At 34.3% G+C, this 8,865-nt stretch overlaps 1 pseudogene; it reads left to right on the top strand.

Annotated features, from left to right (window-relative positions):
• The first annotated feature begins 8,267 nt into the window (after positions 1 to 8,267).
• On the top strand, positions 8,268 to 8,651 carry LOC150032339 (putative lipid-binding protein AIR1B pseudogene; annotated as a pseudogene).
• The last annotated feature ends 214 nt before the right edge of the window (positions 8,652 to 8,865 follow it).

Here is an 8,865-nt window from a genome sequence, read left to right as displayed (position 1 = left end):
TCTCTTTTGCTGGGAGGTTGCAGCTTGTTAGGTCTGTTTTACAGTCCTTTCAGGTGTTTTGGTGTAGCATCTTCGTGTTACCTGCGTGTGTAACTCATGAGGTCGATCGTATGTTACGTAGTTATTTATGAAAGGGTAGTGCGGTGAGTTGGGGTGGTGCACGGGTGGCGTGGCATAAGGTGTGCTTGCCATTGGGAGAGGGAGGGTTAGGTGTGAAGCTTCTGGCCTCTTGGAACCACTGCTATTATGAAGTTGCTCTGGCTTCTCTTAATTAAATCAGGGTCATTATGGGTGTCGTGGGTGGAGGCGTATGTTTTGCGTGGGTGGTCGTTATGGGCTGTTCGGAGAGAAGTTATGAGGTCTTGGTGCCTGAGCGCTATCTTGCAGAGTAGATATAGATTCAAGCATCTGGTTCGTTTGATGATTGGCAATGGACGGTCTTGTTTTGTTTGGTGGGATCCTTGGTTGCTAGGGGGCGCAATTTTTTATTCATACGGGTCTACGGTGGTTTATAATGTGGGGAGTAGTTTGGAGGCGCGGTTGTCACAGTTTATGGATGGCGAGGGAGGTTGGAGGTGGCCTACAGTGTCTTGAGAGCTACTTAAGATATGGGGTCTCATTTAGGCAGTGAGGCCGAGGGTAAGGGGGGAGGATTATTGGGTTGGATGCGGGATGCTAGTGGTCGGTTTTCTATTGCTAGTGCATGGGACAGTTTGCATCTTCATCGTCCTAGGATGTCTTAGGCTGGTATTTTGTGGGCGGGGGGTGGTATTCCGCGTCACTCCTTCTATGCGTGGTTAGCCATGAGGGACAGGTTGGGTACGCAGGATTAATTGAGGAGTTGGGGTGTGTTGTCAGAGGGGGGTGTCTTCTGTGTGGGGGAGGTTGGAGTCGCGGGATCATTTATTTTTTGAGTGCAGGTTTGGGAGAAAGGTGTTTTCTAGTGTGTTGTGTCAGTTGGGTTCGTCGAATCGGGTGGCAGGTTGGGATGTAGAGTTGAGTTGGTTGTGCTGAGTGGGGTCGGGTAAAGAGGTGCATAGTAAGTTGTTCCGTGTTTTCTAGTGTGCTTCCATTTATTACATCTGGCAAGAGCGTAATCGGCAGCTACATGGAGGTCGACCGAGGTCGGTATCTACTCTAGTTCACCTTATGGTGTCTACGGTTCGTGCTCGTGCTGCTTCTTGGCGGGTTGACCTTCTTGGTCTTATCTAGTGTGTTTACGGATTTTTTTCTTTTTGAACTTTTCGTTGTTCTTTGTTTTGTTGTTCTCCCTAGTTTATGGGGTTTTGGGTTCTTTTCTCTGGCTTTCTCCCTAGTGGTTTGTGAGTTTGCGTTTTTGTGTTAGTTTTGTTCTAGTCTTATCTTGTTGGCTTTGTTTTGGTTTTGTTGATCTGTCTTTGCCTGCACTTTGTTACTTTGATGCCTTGATCGCGGGCTGTGGGATCCCCATTGTTGTTGTATAATAATATCACCTATTCTAAAAAAAATGAAAAAAAAAAAAACTTAAAACATATAAACCCAATGCATTTAGATAAAAAAAAAATTAAAGAATAAAAATAAGGTAAAATAAAGATGGAGAGAGAAAAATAAAATGTGTGTTACCTACTTTCTCATCCTTTTTGGACATGTTTTCGCTTCATAATAAAAAATGCAAATAAAATAATCATAAGCCCCTAAATTGATTCAAGAATGTGAGAGTTTTTGAACCTAACTTAGATGGCCAAACAGAATGCAAACAATCAGCAGAAATAAATCGAAAGCAGTAAAGAACACCAAGATATATAGTGGTTCGACCAGTTTGGTCTACGTCCACTTTGAGAACCAGCTTGAATTAATTTATTAATGAGCAATAAAGGAATTTTACAAATTACAGATAATCAACGAAATCATCAATCTGTAATTTTAAGTATCTACTGATACCGAAAGATCCGCACACAATGTCGCCTCTAAAAACTGAGAACAACCCGCTGCAAGCAAACCCACGCGCTGAAACGAAATTGACCGGTGCACCGACGTGCTAAACCGAAGCTGACCAGCGCACCCACGTGTTAAACCAGATCTGACCGGTCGCTACTCTTCCACGAAAGAATCGGCACTGACGGAAACTCACGCACACGTCGTCGACGACTGCTGCCCCGATCGCTCAAGCCGCGGCTCTCCCTCTTTGTTCAGATGGCTCCTTGGTCTATTCTTGTTCAATGGCTGCGTTTTTGCTTTTTCTTCAGCTACAATTCCACGAATTCATACCCTATTTTACAGAAGAAAAGGGTAATTACAACAATGCCACTGCTCATTATTTACAAGAATACCATTGGGCCTTTAATTTTTCCAAAAATCCAATAAAACCCACGTAAATACCTTGTTATTTTCTATAGATCTCCCTCATAACAAGAATATTTAAGTGTCAAGTTGATTCTCCAATCTTCCTATCATCCAAATTTAATATTCAACCCATCTAATAGGTATTTGAACCTATGGGCTGGAAGAACCTTGGTTAACATATCTGAAAAATTCTCAACTGTATGAACCTTGACCAGTTCAACATCTTTTTGGGCCACAACTTATCTAATAAAATGAAATTTGACATCGATATGTTTAGACCGTTTGTGATGAGATGGATTCTTCGTAAGATGAATAGCACTCTGGCTATCACAACAGATGACAGGAATGAATTCCTGTGACAATAACTCACCAACTATCCTTTTCAACTACACTGCCTCTTTCACAGCTTCACCCACTGAAATATACTCTGACTCAGTAGTAGACAAGGCAACAACTGACTGTAGAGCAACCTTCCAACCGACCACATTACCAAACAAATGAAAAATGTGATCTGATAGAGACCTTCTTTTGTCAAGGTCTGGAGCATCTGCATCTGTGAAGCCTTCCAACAGTGCTGATTTATCACAATCCCTGCTAAAACACAATGATACACTGGCACTACCTTTCAAATATTGAAGCACCCATTTAACTGCATTCCAATGCTCCTTCCAGGATTTGACATAAACCTACTTATCATACTCATAGCATATCCCAAGTTAGGCCTAGTACAAATCATCAAATACATAATACTTGTAACAGCATTACAATAGGGAATATTAGTCATCTCTAACCTTTCTTGTTCAGTAACAGGATATTGAGACTAAAAAACCTAAAATGAGATGCTAAGGGTGTCAAAACTGCCTTACAACCAGACATATTATACTTCTCAAGCAGTTTATGCACATAATTCTCCCGCGAAATGGTTAACAAACCTTTCTCCCTATCTCTTTTCACATCCATGCTTAGGATTCTTTTCAGTTCACCTAAATCTTTCATCTCAAATTCACTACTCAATCGTTTCTTGAGATCACAGATTTCAGAATAATCCTTAGACACCAGAATCATATCATCTACATACAAAAGTAGATACAGAACTGATCGGAGCACCGACGTGCTAAACCGGAGCTGACCAGCGCACCCACGCGCTAAATCGGATCTAATCGATCGCTGCTCTTCCACGAAAGAACTGGCGCTGATGGAAACTCACGCCCACACCGTCGACCTCGCCAGATGGAGAAAACACAAGGTCAACGACTGCTGCCCCAATAGCTCAAGCCGCGGCTCTCCCTCTTCGTTCAGGCGGTTCCTTGGTCTATTCTTGTTAATCGGCTTCGATTTTGGTTTTCTCTCCCAGGTGACTGTCAAGTTTTTTTTTCAGCTCCAATTCCACGAATTCAAACCCTATTTTGGAGAAGAAAAGGGTAATTACAAAAATATCACGGCTCATTATTTACAAAAATGCCATTGGACCTTTAATTTTTCCAAAAACCTAATAAAACCCACCTAAATACCTTGTTATATTAATAAAGGGATTCATTGATTAGTCAATGAAAAAAAAAACTCAATAATAAAAAAATTTCAGACGATTATACCAAAAAGAAAGCCTTGAATTTGATGAATAAATGGTTATGGGACAAGAGGAATACTTCAATTAAGATAAAAAGAGAAAAATCATAAAATTGTATATGAAAACATATATAAACAAAATATTGGATTGTTGCAACGGGTGGTTCAGAATACCAGGATGGTAGTGAATTGCCCCTTAAATCTCTAATCTGTGAACAAAATAAATAAATCAAATCCCTTGAAATGAATTAAAAAGATCACAAATTTATGTATCAATTTTGTTTTTTTAGAATGTTGTCAATGGTTTAGAGAAGTGTAGATATTGCCCCTTGAATGTCTAATATGTGATCATAATAAATAAATAAAATTTCCTAGATCAAATCCCTCCAAAAGTCCCAAAAAAAAAAAAAAAAATTCAAAATCTAAAAACAAACATCAATTCAACATAAAAAAACTAAGAAAAAAAAACTAATTGTTTAATAAGAAAAATGTCAGGCGATTAGAACCTATATAATGACATAATGCTTCTTGTGAAAACCACTTAAAAGAGTGCAAAATCAATCAAAATATTTAAACATAGTAGTATTGATCAAAATATTTTGTAGTAGTAGTGGATTGCCCTAAATCTCCTATAAGTGAACAAAATATATTTTTTAATTCCTAAATCAAATTCCTCCGAAGTCCAAAAATCCAAAAAGCAAACACTAAATTACATAAAAAGATAAAACTAACTGTTAATCATGAAAATGTAAAAGGATTAGGTATACCAATCTAATGGCATGATGCACCTCATAGAAAATACTTAAGACAACAACCAGATCACTACACCACAGAGAAAGAAAGATGGTACTTAAGTTTCTTTATATATTTATTTTTAGAAATTTTTAGGCTTAGAAGTGGGAGAAATTTGAAGAGGATCTCATTTCTCTGCCATTAGGCTCCTCCTTATATTATGATGATTCATGAGATACGTCTATTTATTGATGAGGTGTCTTGTCAAATTGAAAACGGTCAGTTTGACATGAAAGGATAGACAAGGACAAAATGATCCTACAAAAAAAAAATCAAGGACAAAAAGGAAACATATAAAATTTCTCCCTTTTTTGTCCCATTTATATATACTAAGTATAGATTTTAACTTAAATATTGGACTACTATTCAAACATTTGACTTCTAAAAGAGTTATTAATGGCTTTAATTAGGTAGTCATTACTCATTTCAACCGTTCCAAAAACACGCCAACTTACTAGCAATTAAATGTCCAATAATGACGCAAAAGATTTTGTTAATTAGTATAAGGGTTAATGGCACAAATAATAATTAGATCCAAAATAATAAAAAATATAGAGTAAGAATAAACATATTAGGGATATGACACAAAATTAGCGCTAGATATCATTGATAGCAGCTATTAATGATAGTATATAGGTAAGTGACTAAAAAGCCCACACGCAACCCACCATTTTACTTCTTCTTCCAGTTTTCTCCAATTGAAAGCTATCACTGATAACATCTGTCAATGATAGCAACTGATAGCAACTATCAATGATAGTCACTGATAGCAGCTATCAATGATAGTCACTGATAGCCACTATCAGTGATAGCTTTCAATTTGAGAAATATTAATATGAATGAGTAACACTTGGAATATCACCTTTGAATTTGCTATCAGTTTTCAATGACTATCATTGATACATTTTGATCAATTGGAATCAAATTTCAAATATTAACACCTAAGGCTATCAATGGATATCAATGAAAGGAAACTATCATCTTACAAAGATTAACATTCAGAGCTATAAGTGATAGAAGTCTTTTAATGTGTGGTCTATAAATGACTATCTCTGATAATTATCTAAGTCATATCACCAAAATATTATTAATATCATTCATTCTATTGATAAATGTTCAAGTTATATCACTGATAGTTGTTGCTATCATTGATAGTTTCTATCAATGGCTATAACCGATATCTTTTAGCAGTAGCTATCAGTGATAGACTTTCATCAAATGGAAATTGACTTTTATATCATTCATATCATCGATTTATGGAAATCACCCAAGTTCTATCACCGATACCACTTATATCGTAGTTATCGATGATAGCTTCTATCATTGATAACATGTTATCAGACATAACTTTTGTCATTCCTTTTTACCATCAAATAACATACTATTATTGGTAACTTCTATCATTGATAACATACTATTAGCAATAAAATCTAGGCATTCCACTTACACTTTAGTTTGAGATTCAAAACAAGATAAATAAAAGAAAACTAAAAAAAAAAAAGGAAGAAGCAAAATTTGGAGAAAGAAAAGAAAATTAAAAAATGAAAAATGAAAGAGAAGAATCAAAAAAGAGAAAGGAAAAAAAATTAAGAAGTTAACAAGAAGGAAAGAAGCAAAAACCGGAGAAATGAAAGAAAATAAAAAAAGAAAAAAAAAAGAAAAGGAAGAAGAAGGAAAGGAAAGAAAAAGAAAAAATATACGAAAAAAGCAAAAATTGGAGAAATGAAAAAAAAAATAAAAAACAAAAAAAAAGGAAGAAGCAAAAACCGGAGAAAGAAAAGAAAATAAAATAAAGGGAAGAAGAAGGTGTGCAACTTGACAAGACAGTGGAGGACAAAATTGAAAATTAGAAAAATTCAAAAGTTAACCAATCAAAACTTCTCTATATGTAAATATTTTAAAGAAGTGATATATTTTTAGATTTTTTTTTTCCTTATTTTGCTATTTATTACAAATATCCTTAGTATAGTTTATCTTTGTAGTCTCCTAATTTTAAATAATGATAATTATCATTTTAAAATGTCAATTTTTATTTTTAAGAAATCGATACTATCTCGTTAACTCTAATACTTGAATAATAATTATTTCATATACAAATCGAATCGAGATTATATTAATTTCTTTATATCGTTACCCGCTTTCTACCAGTGTTTCAAAAATCAAGTCAAGTCTTAATTTCTTAAAAAACATTTTTTTTATTAAAAAAAAAAAGAAAAAAAAACTTGTTTTTGTTCTTTTAGAATTTTACCAAGAATTCAGATATTACCTCGAGAAAGATGAAAATTACAGGAACAAAATTTAGAGGAAAGAAACATAAATTTTAAAAAGATTGCATTAAGTAATACTTTTTGGAATAGAAATTAAGTGTATCATCATTTTAAAATAATTGTAAATATAGAAAAATGTACCGGTGATAGACTCTGTTGTTGATAGATTTCTACCAGTGAAATGGTCTATTTCTGATAGATCCCTATTGCAATATAGTCTATCATGGATAGACTTCGAAAGCAAAATCTAAAATTTTTTGCTATATCGTAAAAAAAATTTCCATTGTACTATATCTACAGATTGTACTTTGAGTTTGATTGTTATATTTGCAATGGTCTCTATAAAAGATCTAAACCTAAAAAAGAGTTTCATTTTTAAATGGACCAAAATAGGGTACAATATTGCACTATGTCAATTACTATAATAACCTTATAATATTGAAATCTTTATTATTTAAAAAAAAAACAATACTGAAATATTGAAAAGCAAAAATACATGAAAAAAACATTCAAAATTTTAAGATTGATAATAAAAAATTTTAACTAATTATGAAGGATATTTTGGTAAGATAAAAATAAGGAAAAAAAAAATAGTGAAAATTCCACCAAAATTAATACAACTCAACTGACATAATACTTATACTATCAATTTCAAAATCAGAGATTCAATTTCCTACCCACATGATGTCAAATAAAATTAACTCATGAATAGAAAAAAATAAAACTATTCGGTACATTTTTTTACAACAACCATAAAGTTGGAGTTCATTTGACACAATTTCTCAACTAAAAAAACCAAACCATAATCAAACAAAGCCAACATAAGCTTATATGACATAATACAAAAAGGGGAGGCCATTTATACACCAAATAAATATGGAAAAAAGAGTGCATATATAAGAGAACAAAAATTGGTAGTAGAAGCAGGAATAAGTTGAATATTATATCAACAAAAAAGAGTACATATATATAAAAGAATAAAAATTGTTCTATATTAATGAAATGAAGCTTGGAGATGATGAGGATGCTTCGATTGTGCTAAACTAATTGGGACGATATGATGTACCTACAAACCCGATTGGTAGTATCTTTCTCAGAAAAAAAAAAAAAAAATTGATTATCATTACATATTTTGATAATTTTATTTTGAGATCTAACATTCAAGTTGGGTTATTAATATTAATTAAAACTGATAATCTCATTGACCAAAATTAACCCTATAAAACCCCTTCAATCACCATGCTTTTTTCTCCATCCTAAGTTTAAGAAGAAACCCACTACTTGATAAAAGCATCTATCTCAAGGGTTTCTTTATTCAAAATGTGTTCCCCCAACAAAACCATTTCAGTACTTGCTCTCTTCCTCTGTCTCAACCTTCTTTTCTCTTCTCTAGCCATTGGTCAGCCAACTGTAGCAGCACCAAGCCAAAGTCCAACTTCCAATGCACCGAGCTGCTCACTCCTCAAAATAGGTCTATGTGCAACTGCACTTAGATTTGTTAGTCTAACTGTTGGCAATAATCCACCAGTACCTGCATGTTGTTCCTTGGTTCGAGGCGTACTGGATGTTGATGCTGGTGCTTGTGTTTGCGCTGCAGTCAGACTAAATGTTTTAGGCCTTGTCAATCTAAATCTAACTCCTAATGTCACCCTAGTGCTTAACGGATGCGGCAAACCTTCTACTGGATTTCAGTGTCGTACCTAATTTAAACCCTCTATACAACTTCAGCAACACAAGGACAAATTAAATAACAAGTTGTAATACTTTCTGTTTTTCCTTTTAAAGTTCAGCAACACAAGGACAAATTAAATAACAAGTTGTAATACTTTCTGTTTTTCCTTTTAAAGTTCAATAAGTTTGGAGTAGAAGTGTATGGAGGTGGGGATTGAGAGACCTTCAACCTAGAAGTCGAAGGTAC

This window comes from Benincasa hispida, chromosome 11 (assembly GCF_027475165.1).
Source record: "Benincasa hispida cultivar pf3 chromosome 11, pf3_genome.v1.1, whole genome shotgun sequence".
Taxonomy (NCBI): Eukaryota; Viridiplantae; Streptophyta; class Magnoliopsida; order Cucurbitales; family Cucurbitaceae; genus Benincasa; species Benincasa hispida.
This window is presented reverse-complemented; position numbering and strand designations above follow the sequence as displayed.